General features: G+C 42.9%; 1 long non-coding RNA gene across 1 annotated transcript in view; it reads left to right on the top strand.

Moving 5' to 3' along the window:
* Positions 7305-16208, top strand: part of LOC110256070 — a 16125-nt gene continuing 7221 nt past the window's right edge. Inside the window, exons 1-3 of the long non-coding RNA XR_002337297.1 lie at positions 7305-7356; positions 14254-14722; positions 15851-16023. This is a non-coding gene — a long non-coding RNA (uncharacterized LOC110256070). The remainder of the gene's footprint in view (positions 7357-14253; positions 14723-15850; positions 16024-16208) is intronic.

Raw genomic sequence — 16208 nt, 5'->3', positions numbered from 1 at the left:
GGTAGAAGTGTATGTTACAGCTGCTGTGGAAAACAGTTTTCTGTTCCTCACAAAGTTAAACACAGCTTCACCGTATGTTCTACCAATTCCAGTTATATATGAACACAAAAGAATTGAAAAGGGGACTCCGATAACTTGAAGAACAATGTTTCTTGCAGCATTATTCACAACAGCCAAAAGATGGAAACAATCCGAGTGTTTTATCAAGAGATCAGTTCCTAAACACAGTGTGGTATTGATGCAATGGAATATTATTCAGTCATAAAAGGAACAAACTCTCACATATGGTACATCATGAAGGGAACTTGGAAATAGTACGAGCCTGAGATAAGCCAGACATAAAATGACTAATACTGTGTGATTCCAATTATATGATGTACCTCAAATAGGCAAAATCACAGAGACAGAAAGTAAAATAGATGATTAAATAGAGGATATCAAAGGTTGGGGTAAGGGGGTAGCTATTTAATGGATACAGAGTTTCCATCTGAGATGATTTAAAAAAAAGTTCTAGAATTAGCAGTTGATGGTTGTACTAGATTGTAATATACTTATTGCCACTGAATTGTAAACAAAAATAGTTTAAATGATTTTATGTTTTACCACAAAGGAAACCCTGACAATTTTTAATCCTTCTTTGTTCCCTTCACTTTGAATCGCTCATTTCCATGAGGGCTCACTGTGTTCCTAATTAGAAATGGGGACACATGCACATTCGCTGAGCCACAGCTGTGACAACACCAAGTCCTTAGGGGTCACCAGGGAACTCCTGAGTTGCTTATATATTTTGGATATAACCCCTTGTCACTTGCATTATTTCAAAATATTTTCTCCCATTCTGTAGATTCTTTTTTTTTTTGCTATTTCTTGGGCTGCTCCCGCGGCATATGGAGGTTCCCAGGCTAGGGGTCCCAGTTGGAGCTGTAGCCACCAGCCTACGCCAGAGCCACAGCAACTCGGGATCCGAGCTGCGTCTGCAACCTATACCACAGCTCACGGGCAATGCCAGATCCTTAACCCACTGAGCAAGGGCAGGGACCGAACCCAAAACCTCATGGTTCCTAGTCGGATTCGTTAACCACTGCGCCACGACGAGAACTCCCCCATTCTGTAGATTCTTTTTTTTATTTTGTTGATGATTTTCTTTGCTGTGCAAAACTTGTAAAGTTTAATTAAATTCCATTTGTTAATTTTTTTTCTTTCTTTTTTTTTTTTTTTTTTTGTCTTTTTGCCTTTTCTAGGCCGCTCCTGCGGCATATGGAGGTTCCCAGGCTAGAGGTCTAGTTGGAGCTGTAGCCGCTGGCCTACACCAGAGCCACAGCAACGCAGGATCCCAGCCGTGTCTGCAACATACACCACAGCTCATGTCAATGCCAGATCCTCAACCCACTGAGCAAGGCCAGGGATCGAACCTGCAGCCTCATGGTTCCTAGTCGGATTTGTTAACCACTGAGCCACGACGGGAACTCCCCATTTGTTAATTTTTTATTCGATTTCCTTCCTTCCTTCCTTCCTTCCTTCTCTCCCTCCCTCCCTCCTTCCTTACCTCTCTCTCTTCCTTTTTTTTTTTTTTTTCCTTTTTTGGCTGCCCAGAGCATATGGAGTTCCCTGGGGCCAGGGATCAGGTTCGAGCCACAGTTGCAGCCTAAGCCACAACTGTGGCAATACTGGATCCTTAACCCACTGTGCCAGGCCAGAGATCGAACCTGCCCAGAGATGCTGCCGATTCCATTGCACCACAGTGGTAATTCCCGATTTAATTTCTTTTATCTTAGGAGACAGATCCAAGAAGGTATTGCTATGATTTATGTCAAAGACTGTTCCGGCTGTGTTCTCTTCTAGGAGTTTTATAGTTTCAGGTCTGTAAGCCATTTTCAGTTTATTTTTGTATATGACGTCAGGGAATATTCTAAGCTTATTTTATTTTATTTATTTTTATTTTTTTGTCTATTTGCTATTTCTTGGGCCGCTCCCGCAGCATATGGAGGTTCCCAGGCTAGGGGTCGAATCAGAGCTGTAGCCACCGGCCTACGCCAGAGCCACAGCAACGCGGGATCCGAGCCGCGTCTGTGACCTACTGCGAGCTCACCCACTGAGCAAGGGCAGGGACCAAACCCGCAACCTCATGGTTCCTAGTCGGATTCGTTAACCACTGCGCCACGACGGGAACTCCTAAGCTTATTTTATATGTGGCTCTCTAGGTGTCCCTGCACCACTTGTTGAAGAGATTATCTTTTCTTCTCTATATATTCTTGCCTCCTTTGTTGTAGATTAATTGACTGTAGGTATGAGGGTTTATTTCTGGGCTCTCTATTCAGTTGCATTCAACTATGTGTCTGTTTTTGCGTCAATACTATACTGTTTGAATTACTGTACTGTAGCTTTGATTATTATAATCAGAAATTTGGAAGGATTATATCTCCAGCTTTGTTTTAATTTTCATAGTATTAATTCTTCCAATCCAGGAGCACAGGATATCTTTCCATTTCTTTGAATCGTCTTCAATTTCTTTCATCAGTGTTTTATAGCTTTCAGAGTATAGATCTTTCACATCCTTGGTTAAGTTTATTCCTAGGTATTTTATTTATTTTTAATGTGATTTTTGAGGGTTTTTTTTTTAACTTCTGGATATTTCATTATTAGTGTGTGGAAACACAACAGATTTCGGTATATTATATCCTGAAACCTTGCTGAATTCATTTGTTCTAATATATTTTTTTAGGTGGAGACTTCAGGGTTCTTTATCTGGAGTATCATGTCATCTGCAAATAGTGACAGTTTTGCCTCTTGCAATTTGTTTTTATTTTTTTTTCTTTTCGGCCATGCCCATGGCAGGTGGAAGTTCCCAAGCCAGGGACTGAACCTGCACCACAGCAGTGACCCAAGATGCAGCAGTAACAAGCCTGGATCCTCAACCCACTGAGCCACCAGGGAACTCCTTCTCTTCCAAATTTTCTTAATTTTTTTTTATTGTAGTTGATTTACAACGTTCTGTCAATATCTGCTGTACAGCCAAGTGACTCAGCTATACGTCCACATACATTCTTTTTTTCCCACATTATCCTCCATCAAGTGATCAGATATAGTTCCTTGTGCTATACAGCAGGACCTCATTGCTTATCCATTCCAGATGCGGTAGTTTACACCTACTAACCCCAAACTCCCCGTCCATCCCACTTCTTCCCCCTCCCCTTAGCAGCCATAAGTCTGTTCTCCATGTCCATGTATTTGTTTCTTTTCTGTAAATAGGTTCATTTGTGCCATACCTCAGATTCCACGAACAAGTGCTATCATATGGTGTTTGTCTTTCTCCTTCTGACTTCATTTAGTATGAGAGTCTCTAGTTCCATCCATGTTGCTGCAATTGGCATTATTTTGTTCATTTTTATGGCTGAGTAGTATTCCATTGTGTATATGCATTACATCTTAATCCATTCATCTGTTGTTGGATATTTAGGTTGTTTCCATGTCTTGGCTGTTGTCAAGAGCGCTGCAGTGAACATACAAGTATGTGTATCTTTTTCAATGAAAGCTTTGGATATATGGCCAGGAGTGGGATTGCTGGATCATATGGTGGTTCTTTTTTTTCATATTTTGAGGGCCACACCCACAGCATATGGAGGATCCCAGGCTAGGGGTCGAATCGGAGCTGTAGCTGCCGGCCAACACCACAGCCACAGCAATGCCAGATCCAAGCTGCATCTGCGACCTACACCACAGATCATGGCAATGCCAGATCCTTAACCCACTGAGCGAGGCCAGGGATCAAACCTCATGGTTCCTAGTCAGATTCGTTTCCCCTGCACCATGACAGGAACTCCACATATGGTAGTTCTATATTTAGTTTTCTGAGGAACCTCCATACTGTTTTCCACAGTGGTTGTACCAATTTACATTCCCACCAACAGTAGGAGGGTTCCCTTTACTTCACACCCTCTCCAGCAATTGTTATGTGTAGACTTGCAAATGATGGCCATTCTGGTGTGAATTTGTACCTCACCAGAGTTTTGATTTGCATTTCTTTAATATTAAGTGATGTTGAATATTTTTTTCATGTGCCTGTTGGTCACTGTATGTCTTCTTTGGAGAAATGTCTGTTTAGATCTTCTATTTTTCCATTGGTGTTTTTTTTTTTTGGCTGTTGAGTTGTATGAGTTGTTTGTATATATTGGAGATTAAGTCCTTGTTGGTTGTGATTGCATTATTTGAAACTATTTTCTCCCATTCTGTGAGTTGTCTTTTTTTTTTTTTTTTTTTTTTTTTATGGTTTGCTGTGCAAAACTTCTAAGTTTGATTAGGTCCCATTTGTTTATTTTTATTTCTATTGCTTTGGGAGACTGATCTAAGAAAACAATTGCATGGTTGGCGTCAGAGAATGTTTTGCCTATGTTCTATTCTAGGAGCTTTATGGTGTCTTATGCGTAAGTTTTTAAGCTATTTTGACTTTTCGTGCATGGTGTGAACGCGTGTTCTAGTTTCATTGATTTATATATACATACAGCTGTCCAGCTTTCCCAGCACCGCTTGTCGAAGAGACTTTTTCCCATTTTATATTCTTGCCTTCTTTGTCGAAGATTAATTGACCGTGGGTGTCTGGGTTTATTTCTGGGTTCTCTAGTCTATTCCATTGGTCTGGTATGTCTGTTTTTTGTACCAGTACCACAGCATGTTAATTACTGTAGCTTTAATATTGTCTGAAGTCTGGGAGAGTTATGTCTCCTGCTTGCTTTTTGTTCCTCAGGATTGCTTTGGCAATTCTGGGTCTTTTATGGTTCCATACAATTTTTTCGATTGTTTGTTGTAGTTCTGTGAAGAATGTCATGGGTAATTTGATAGGGATTGCATTGAATCTGTAGATTGCTTTGGGTAGTATGACCATTTTAACGATATTCTTTCAATCCAAGAGTATGAAATATCTTTCCATTTCTTTGAATCCTCTTTAATTTCCTTGATTAATGTTTTGTAGTTATCAGCATGAGTCTTTCATCTCCTTGGTCAGGTTTATTCTGATGTATTTAATTTTGGGGGGTGTGATTTTAAAAGGTACTGAATTTTTATATTCCTTTTCTAATATTTCATTGTTAGTATACTGAAATGCAACTGATTTCTGAATGTTAATCTTATATCCTGCTACTTTGCTGAATTCATTGATCACTTGGAGTAGTTTTTATGTGGAGTCCTTAGGGTTTTCTATATATAGTTTCATGTCATCTGCATAGAGTGACAATTTTAACCTCTTCCAATTTGGATACCATTTATTTCTTTTGTTTGTCTGATTGCTGTGGCTAGGACTTCCAATACTATGTTGAATAAAAGTGGTGAGAGTGGGCATCCTTGTCTTGTTCCAGATTTTGGCGGGAAGGCTTTCAGCTTCTCTCTGTTGAATATTATATTGGCTGTGGGTTTGTCATAAATGGATTTGATTATGTTAAGTTATGTTCCCTCTATACTCATTTTGGTAAGAGTTTTTTTTTGTTTTTTTTTTTTTTGTCTTTTGTCTTTTTTGTTGTTGTTGTTGCTATTTCTTGGGCCGCTCCCACGGCATATGGAGGTTCCCAGGCTAGGGGTTGAATCGGAGCTGTAGCCACCGGCCTACGCCAGAGCCACTGCAACGCGGGATCCGAGCCGCGTCTGCAACCTACACCACAGCTCACGGCAACGCCGGATCGTTAACCCACTGAGCAAGGGCAGGGACCGAACCCGCAACCTCATGGTTCCTAGTCGGATTCGTTAACCACTGCGCCACGACGGGAACTCCTGGTAAGAGTTTTTTATCATGAATGGATGTTGGATTTTGTCAAATACTTTTTCCGCATCTATTGAGATGATCATGTGGTTTTTGACTTTTCTGTTGTTGATGTGGTGTATAATGTCATTTGGCTTGTGAATGTTGAACCATCCTTGTGAACCTGGGATGAATCTCATTTGGTCCTGGTGTATGATCTTATTTATTTATTTATTTATCGTCTTTTTGCCTTTTCTGGGGCTGCTCCCGTGGCATATGGAGCTTCCCAGGCTAGAGGTTTAATCAGAGCTGTAGCCGCCAGCCTACGCCAGAGCCACAGCAACGCGGGATCCGAGCCACGTCTGCAACCTACAACCACAGCTCATGGCAACACCGGATTCTTAACCCACTGAGCAAGGCTAGGGATTGAACCCGCAACGTCACGGTTCCTAGTCAGATTCATTAACCACTGAGTCACAACAGGAATTCCTGATCTTTTTTATATGTTGCTGGATTCGGTTGGCTAAAATTTTGTTGAGAATTTTTGCATCTATATTCATCAAAGATATTCACCTATAATTTTCTTTTTTGGTAATATCTTTGTCTGGTTTTGGTATTAATAGGATGACAGTGGCTTCATAGAATGTCTTTGGGAGTTTTCCTTCAACAACTTTTGGAAAAGTTTAAGAAGGATGGGTATAAGTTCTTCTTTGTGTGTTTGGTAGAGTTCGCCTGTGAAGCCATCTCTTCTCTTCCAGTTTGGACACCTTTTCTTTCTTTCTTTTCTTTTTTGCTTTTTAGGGCCACGCCTGCGCCACATGGAAGTTCCCCAGGCTAGGGGTTGAATTAGAGCTACAGCTGCTGACCTACACCACAGCCACAGCAATGCCAGATCCAAGCCACGGCTTAGAACTTCCCCACAGCTCACAGCAACACCGGATCCCTGATCCACTGAGCAAGGCCAGGGACCAAACTCGCATCCTCATGGAGACTAGTCAGATTCGTTTCCACTGAGCCACAATGGGAGCTCCTGGATACTTTTTATTTCCATCTGATTGTTGTGGCTAGGACTTCTAATACTGTGTTAAGTAGAAACAGCGAGAATGGGGATCCTTGTCTTGATCCTGAATTTAGAGGAAATGCTTTCAGCTTTTCAGAGTAGTCTGTTGTGTTATTCAGAGTGGTCCATTGCCTTACTGATATTTTTGTCTGAAAGATCTGTCCATTGATGTCTGTGGGGTTTTAAAGTCTTCTACTATTATTGTATTATTGTCAATTTTTTCCTTTACGTTTGTTCATATTTGCTTTATATATTTAAGTGTTCCTGTATCAAGGGCTTATATGTTAATGAGTATAATATCCTCCTGTATTTATCCCATTTTCATTTTATAATGCCTTTCTTTTGTTATAGCTGTTTTTTTTTTTTTTTCTTTTTAGGGCCACACCTGTGGCTGCTGGCCTATGCCACAGCCACAGCAACCCCAGATCTGAGCCTCATCTGTGACCTACACCGCAACTTGCACCAGTGCTGCCTCCTTTAGCCCACTGAGCAAGGCCAGGGATTGAACCCGCATCCTCATGGACGCTAATCAGATTCCTAACCTGCTGAGCCACAACGTGAACTCCGATAGGTATGTACTTATTGCCATTTTATTATTTGTCTTCCAGTTGTTTTTGTAGTTCTTTTCTGTTCATTTCTTCTACTTTTTGTTTCTCCCATTGAGTTTTGATGATTTTCTTTTATAGTTTGCCAATGTTCCTTTATTTGTGTTTTGGTTTTTTTTTTTCTTTTTCTTTTTTGGCTGTCCCACGGCATATGGAGTTCCCGGGTCAGGGATCAGAGGGAAGCCACAGCTGCAACCTGTGCTGCAGCTGCAGCAATGCTAGATCCTTAACCCACTGTGCTTTTGTGCTGGGGATCAACCCTGTGTCCCAGCGTTCCAGACCTATAGCTGATCCTGTTGCACCAGATTGGGAACTCCTATTCGTGTGTTTTGTGTATCTTTTGTGTGTTTTTGATTTGTGGTTACCATGATTTTCATATATGTTGGCACATAAGCATGTCTACTTGCTTTAAACTGATAATCATTTAAATTCAAACATATTCTGAAAGATCCATATTTTCTAGCTCTCCTCCCCCACATTTTGTGCTTTTGATATCATATTTTACATCTTTATGCTCATCCCTTTCCCTGTGTATTGTAGTTATAGTTGCTTTTATATATTTTTTAGAGTTGCTTTTATATATTTTTTCAAATCTAGATACTGGCTTATTTAAAGTGATCTTTAATCCTTACTAAATATTTGCCTTTCCTCTTGAAATTTTTCCCTTTCCTATAGATTCTTAATTTTTTTTTTCTGTTTAGAGAAGACCCTTCAACATTTCTTCTAGGATAGGTTTTTTAGCATTGCTGTGAATTCTTTCAGTTTTTGCTTGTCTGAAGAATTCCTTTTCTTTTTTTGTCTTTTTAGGGCTGCACCTGTAGCATATGGAGGTTCCCAGGCTAGGGGTCAAATCGGAGCTGTAGCTGCTGTGGCCTATACCACAGCCACAGCAACGAGGGATTCACACTGTGTCTGTGACCTACACCACAGCTCACAGCAATGCTTGATCCTTAACCCACTGAGTGAGGCCAGGGATCAAACCTGCCTCCTCACAGATACTAGTCAGATGTGTTTCCACTGAGCCACAATGGGAACTCCGAGAAATTCTTTATCTCTCCTTCTATTCTAAATGATAATCTTTTGGGGTAGAGTCTCCTAGGTTGTAGGATTTCCCTTTTGAATATATTTTGCCATTCTCATCTGGCCTGCAAAGTAGAGAAATGAGCTGATAGCCTTATAGGGATACTCTTGTATATTACTCTGTTTTTCTCTTGCTGCCTTTTGAATTCTTTAATTTTTGCCATTTTATTTATTTATTTATTTATTTAAAATAGTATTTATTTATTTATTTTTGCCACAGCCATGGCATGTGGAAGTTCCTGGGCCAGGGATCAAACCTGTGCCACAGCAGTGACAATGCCAGATTCTTAACCTAATAGGCCTCCAGAGAACTCCCATACTTTTGCCATTTTAAGTATGATATGTCTTGGTGTGGGTCACTTTGTGTTCATTTTGGTTCCTGTTTTTTTTCCTTTTTGTCTTCTAGGGCTGCACCCGCAGCATATGGAGGTTCCCAGGCTAGGGGTCTAATCGAAGCTGTAGCTGCTGGCCTATGCCACAGCCACAGCAACTTGGGATCCCAGCTGCATCTTTTTTTTTTTTTTTTAATTTTTAATTTTTTTATTTTAATTTTTATTTTTTTTTACAAAATAAAATACATATATTTAAACACAATTACATTCACACAAATTATTATATCATGGATCTTAAGAAACAGATTAAGTGACTCCCTCTGGAGAAGTGGAATGGAAAATATGCTGAGACAAATAGGAAATTTATTCTATACTTTATCCCATTTTGTATGGCTTTCATCTTTACTATTTAGTATTATCTATTACATTTCAATTTTTCCTTAAAAATTAGCATTATATTAAAATTGTGTATATTATGCAACTAAAATTTATAAAGAAGAAAGCCTTATATATCATTAAATATTTTATATAGCATAATAGAAAGAATAACTGGTAAGAATAACAAAAATAATACACCCTCTGAAAACAAGTAAAATATAAAATGCATAAATTGGTTAAAAAACAGTGTAACTATATAAATATGTCCTCACAATTTGTTACATCTTATTGATTCTTCAATATAGGCATTACACCATTCTAGGTGATGTGATAAATAAGACATTATAGACCTTACATTGTACCATGGAGAGAAATGGTTATTAATAATACAATTGTAGAACTATATTATTTAATTGTACAGTTGCATTATTTAATTATAATTATCATAAATTCTTTGATGGAGAGGAAATCAGAATCAGTTCTGAGAAGACTTCAGCATTCCAAGAATGATGTCAAATGACCCCCTTCATGGTGGATTATGGACTTATTTACTATGAGATTCTTTGTGATTCAGAGATTCCTTGTTTGTGTATCAATTGTAGATTTTTGGTTTGCAGTTATTCTGAAGTTTTGATAAAAGAGTCTGTATGTATATGAGATTGTTTTAAGTTGTTGTTCTCTTAATTGCAAGTTCATCTCCAGTGTCCTGCATTTGTACCCACCTCTTCTCTTGATTTCTAATTTTGGTGGTATAATTGTGCATGGATGATTTTTTATCTTTACTGTATATATACCTTTACTGGTGAGCCTTTTCATTTGTGGAAATTTTTGTTTCCTGTTGCTGTCTTTCCGGTTGTAAGGCTGGTTTAGTGTTGCTGAATTCTGTCAGCTTTTGCTTATCTGTGAAGGTTTTGATTTCTCCTTCAAATCTGAATGAGAGCTTTGCTGGGTAAAGTAATCTTGGTTGGAGGTTTTTTCCTTTCATCATGTGAAGTATATCATGCCACTCCCTTCTGGCCTGCAGAGTTTCTGCTGAAAAATCTGCTGAGGAGTTCCTGTTGTGGCGCAGTGGTTAACGAATCCGACTAGGAACCATGAGGTTGCGGGTTTGGTCCCTGCCCTTGCTCAGTGGGTTAACGATCCGGTGTTGCCGTGAGCCATGGTGTAGGTTGCAGATGCGGCTCAGATCCCACGTTGCTGTGGCTGTGGCGTAGGCCGGTGGCTACAGCTCCGATTGGACCCCTAGCCTGGGAACCTCCATATGCCGCGGGAGCGGCCCAAGAAATAGCAACAACAACAACAACAACAACAAAAAAAAAAGACAAAAAGACAAAAAAAAAAAAAAAAAAAAAAAAAAAGAAAAATCTGCTGCTAACCTTATTGGGGTTCCCTTGTATGTTACTTGTCTCCATTCCCTAGCTGCTTTCAAGATTTTCTCTTTGTCTTTAATTTTGGTTAGTTTGATTAATATGTGTCTCAGTGTATTCTTCCTTGGGTTTATTTTATATGGTACTCATTGTGCTTCCTGGATTTGAGTGAGTGGTTCCTTTCCCATGTGAGGGAAATTTTCGGCTATTATCTCTTGGAATATTTTTTCTGTCCCCTTCTCTCTCTCTTTTCCTTCTGGCACCTCTATAATACGGATGTTGTTGTGTTTAATGTTGTCCCAGAGTTCTCTGAGACTCTTCATTTGTTTTCAATCTTTTTTCTCTTTTCTGTTCCACATCTGTAATTTCCACTAATCTGCCCTCCACCTCACTTATTCGTTCTTCTGCCTCCTGTATTCTGCTGTTAGCTGCTTCTAGTGAATTTTATATTTCAGTTATTGTATTTTGCATCTCTTCTTGTTTAAGTTTTATATCTTGTATCTCTTTGGTCAGTGTTTCCTGTAAGTTATCCATCTTTGCCTCCAGTTTATTTTCAGTGCTTTGCATCATCTTTAGCAACAACAATCTAAAGTCTCTTTCCTGGAGGCTGAGAATCTCCTCATTGCTTAGCTGATTTTCTGGGGTTTTTCCTTTCTCCCTCATCTGAGTTACAAATTCTCTGTCTCTTCATTTTTATAGGTTTTTGGTGTGGTGACCTTTTTACAGATAATAGGGTTGTAGCCTCTCTTACTTCTGGTGTCTGCCCCCCTTGTGGCTGAAGTCTGAATGGGGGATTGCTGTAGGCCTCCTGATGGGAGGGGCTGATGCCTGCCCACTGGTAGGTGGAGCTGATTTTAATCCCTCTGTTGGGTGGGGCTTAGTCTCTGGATGGGGTTAGAGGCAGCTGTGCTCCTGAGGGGCCAGTTTACTGAGGGGCGGGGCTGTGATCCCACCTGGATTGTTGTTTGCCCTGGGGCTTCTCAGCCTGACTGACGGGTGGGGGCCAGATTTTCCCAAAATGGCCACCTCCAGAGAAAGGCACCCGGCTGCATCTTTGACTTACACCATAGCTCATGGCAACAATGGATCCTTAACCCACTGAGAGAGGCCAGGAATTGAACCCACAACCTCATGGTTCCTAGTCAGATCTGTTAACTACTGAGCCATGATGGGAACTCCACTTTGGGTTCATTTTGTTTGGGATCCTCTGTGCTTTTGATACCTGGATATATTTATTTCCTTTTTCAGGTTTGAGAAGTTTTCAGCCATAATTGTCTTCAGGTAGTTTTTCTTTTTCTTTTTTCTTTTTTTTCATTTTTTAATTTTTTTGTCTTTTTGCTATTTCTTGGGCCACTCCCACGGCATATGGAGGTTTCCAGGCTAGGGGTCCAATCGGAGCTATAGCCACCGGCCTACGCCACAGCCACAGCAACGCGGGATCCGAGCCGCGTCTGCGACCTGCACCACAGCTCATGGCAACGCTGGATCGTTAACCCACTGAGCAAGGGCAGGGACCGAACCTGCAACCTCATGGTTCCTAGTTGTATTCGTTAACCACTGCGCCACAATGGGAACTCCCAGTTTCTTTTTAATGGCCACATCTGTGGCATATGGAAGTTTCTGGGCCAGGGTCTGAATCCGAGCCGTGTCTGTGACTTACGCCACAGATACAGCAATGCTGGATCCTTTAACCCACTGTGCTGGGCTGGGGATCAAACCCATGGCTCCATAGGGACCTAAGCCACTGTGGTTGGATTCTTAATCCACTGCACCACAGTGGGAATTCCTTCAAGTACATTTTTTATCCCCTTTTCTCTCTCTTCTTTTTCTGGAACCTGTGTAATGTGAATGTCGACACATTTTATATTATCCCATAGAGCACTATTTTGTTTTCTTTCTTTTCTTGTCTGCTCTTCTGATGGGGTGATTTCTATTATTCTATCCTCCATATCACTTATGCATTTTTCTGTATTATTTAGTCTATTTATTGCTCCTAGAATGCTTTTTATCTCAAAGATTGAATTGGCAACTTTTGATTGGGTCTTTATAGTTTCCAGTTCCTTGTTAAAACGACTATGCTTAGATCGACTCTTCTTTAATTCGGGTAGCATTTTCATTACCAACTTTTTGAATTGTCTGTAGACTGATTATCTCTGTCTCATGATTTCTTCAGGGGTTTTCTCTTGTTCTCTCAATTGAGAGTTGTTCCTCTGCGTTTTCATTTTAGTTAACTTTCTCTCTATGGATTTAGATGGAGCTGTTATTTACTGTGGTCTTGAAGAGGTGTTTATATGTGGCGGTGTCCCTGTGTAGACTGTGTGTTCCCAGTATCTCTGATATGAGGATTGACTCTCATGTAGATGCCAGCCACGTGTCCTTAGGATGTGCTGGCTACTATCACCTTGATCGAGGGGACATGGCTGGTGTTGGAGCCAAAGACTGCAGGGTGTGAGACGATTCCTCTCTGCTCACTGGCTGCAGTCACCCTCTTGGGTGGGATCTACTCTAAGCTGCTGGAGTGGAAGCCCTGAGGGTTGGGCTGGAGCTGGTTCTGCTCCTGGCAAGTGTGTGTTTTTGCTGCTCCCTGCACTGGGACTTTTGCCCCAAAAGAGGGGAGTGCTGAAGTAAGTGGGGTTCCTGAGCTTACAGAAGTCGAGAGTGCTACTTATGTAGGTCTGTAGCTCTGCTCAGAATCAGGTCAAGGTGGTTTTAGTTCCTGTTCTGGTGGCCCCAGCTCTGGCATAAGGTTGTGGCATGGAGTGGGTGGAGCTGGAGCATTTGCTTGGGGATCATGGCACTGTGGTTGCAGAAATCGAAGCGGCTGCACTGTCATCAGAAGTCTAGGCTGCTTCTACAGTGTTGTTTGAGTGAGTGCCAACAATGGCCATCCTTCCACCTAGACCACACCCTGGGCCCCTGGGCCACCTCTGTGTCCCAAGACCAAGTCTCTTCCCAGGATCTGGCTACCCTAGATTCAGGGCCAAGCGGTGGCATGGAGTGAGTGAAGCCAGGGTGTAACTCAGCTCAGGTTAGGGAGTGAGACAAGGTGACAGCTGCTAGGGCAGACCACTCTTCACGCTGTCTGGTGGCAAACTAGCACCACACACTCCTCACCAGTGCAGTCTAGGCTTCTGCAGCCTTTCTCGCTGTCCTCTAAGCAGCCAAGGTCCTCTGTGTAGGACCCCAGGACAGGGAGGCCTAGTGTGCACTCAACCTACTCATTCCCCAGGGTGAGTGTCCACTTTCCTCTGAATTCCCTCCCAGGGGCACAGGTCCTAACCCAATGCTTTTCTTCCTGTCCTACTCGATTACCTGGGACTCTTTCTTGCAGTCTTGGTTGCACAGGAATTGTTCGGCTGGTTTCTGGTTAGTTTTTGGTGAGAATTATTCCACATGTAGATGTATTTTCTTTTTTCTTTTCTTTTTTTAAAATGGCTGCACCCATGGCATATAGAAGTTCCTGGGCCAGGGATTGAATCTGAGCTGTTACTGTGGCAATGCTGGATCCCTCTACCCACGGCACTGGGGCTGGGGATCTAACCTGGGCCTCCACAGCCGCCTGAGCTGCTGCATTCAGATTCTTACCCCAAAGCACCACAGCGGGAACTCCTGCAGATGTATTTTGGTGTGGGGGGAAGTGAGCTCCACATCCTCTTACTCCACCATCTTGACCCCCCTCCCAGTCTTTCTCCCTTCCTCTCCTCAGAGAGCCCTGGAGAAAGGAATGAGCACGTACACAAGGTGATTTTGGTGATACGGACCATGAAGAAAAGAAAGCAGAGTCATGTGGGAGAAAAATGACTGAAGTTGTCAAAGCAAGACTCACAAAGAGGTGGCACTTGAGACCTAGATGATCAGACTGCATCAGGACCCCAGGCCGGTATCTTTGTTGAAAGCAGGATACACCTCTGGTCAACATAAGCAGAAAAGGAATGTGCTGGAAGGGTGTCCAGTAGTTCAGAGAGTGGATAGGAGGCCTGGAAAATTAGGCCAGCCCAGAGGTCATTGCTCAGGGAGGCTGGTGGCCGGAACACTGACCAAAGTCCTGTCCCAGAGGGCTCTTGTTAGGACCCAGCTGCCACTGCTCTGAATACCGACCTCGAACCCTGGACCCACTGGCACAGCACCACCAGAAGGACGTCCAGACCTCATGACCCTGGATCACGTGTTCACAGGTGAGCTGGACCTAGCTCCCATCCGACAGGGTGAGAGCCAGTCTTTCTAAAGTCCTCCTTGATGCGGCCCCTGTTCCCCTGGGCCCTCCTCCACCGCCCCTCCTTCGCCCCCTTGCTCCACCCTGCTCTGCTCTCATTGGTCACCTTGTGATGCCTGTCACTCCGAGAGCGCCGCCCCCTCTAGGGGCCTGGGCGCTTCCCTCCGCTTGGAACACTTGGCTTTCGGTCTCCTTCCTTCACCTCCTCCAAGTCTTAGTGCCAAAGTCACCAGCTCTGGAGGCCCCCCCCCCCCCGAGCTCCTCATTTAAGCTCGACCTGCCCTGCCCACATTGATGCCTTTCTGTCCTTTTTAGTTCTTGTCTTCTTGTAACATATCATTACTGTATTTACACTTTATCCAGTTTTTTTTTTTTTAAGGGCTGCACCCACGGCATATGGAGGTTCCCAGGCTAGGGGTTGAATCAGAGCTACAGCTGCTGGCCTACACCACAGCCACAGCCACGTGGGATTCGAGCGCGTCTGTGACCTACACCCCAGCTCACGGCAACGCCGGATCCTTAACCCACTGAGCGAGGCCAGGGATCAAACCGCATCCTCATGGTTACCACCTGGATTAATTTCCACTGAGCCACGGCAGGAACGCCATATATTACTGATTATCAATTGTCTTGTTGACGAATTTGCCGCAGGTGCCTAGACCATAGAGTTAATGCTCCACAGCTGCTGGATGGGTGCCTAAATGATGGCACAGCCTGCTGATCCTGGTATACAAAGTCTTGGGAGGCATGACTTGAATCCTGGTTCTGTCACTTACCAGCTGTGATTCGGCACAAGTATTATAACCCCTCTGAGATTTCATTTTCGCAGCTGTGACATGGGCACCTACCTCTCCTGGGTGCTTGGTGAAGAGGAAAGGAAATCATGCCCAGAATAAGCTCCACATGCCAGCCTCTCATTCTTTCCTAGCCGCCCCTTCAAGCCTATTAACCGGAATCTCCCAAGTGCATGTGATCTCAATGAGCATTTACTTTGAATTATATGTCATTATAAATATTAACAAATAAGACTTAAAAAGGACACCTTCGGGTAGGTCAGACGAAAGTACAAAAATTGTGTGTGGGGCTGCAGGTGAAGGACGGTTTCTGCAGCCGGCACGTGAGAGCCAAACGGTGGGAAGCAGTGCACGAGTCTGCGTCGAAGACAGCCAGTCCATGCATCGGGAGGTTCTCTCGGTTGGCGAAGGAACAAAGGGAGGACATGCTCGGGCCAGGAGATGCAGTTCCTCGCTCTCGCCACTAGAGGTCAGGAGGTTACCGCTTCAGGGTTGGAAGACGGGCCCTTGGGGGACGGGCTACTGGTGACAGTGGATGGGGCTGAGACTAGGCAGGGCGTGGGAGGTGGAGGTGGGTGCCACGTATCTGGCGACTCCCTGGTGAAGGACACCTGCCTTTGGTGTGACTCTTTTGGCTTGCTCTTGGCGTCAAAT

This window comes from Sus scrofa, chromosome 12, assembly GCF_000003025.6.
Source record: "Sus scrofa isolate TJ Tabasco breed Duroc chromosome 12, Sscrofa11.1, whole genome shotgun sequence".
Classification (NCBI taxonomy): Eukaryota; Metazoa; Chordata; class Mammalia; order Artiodactyla; family Suidae; genus Sus; species Sus scrofa.
Note: the sequence above shows the minus strand (reverse complement) of the source record. Positions and strands in the feature narration are given on the sequence as shown.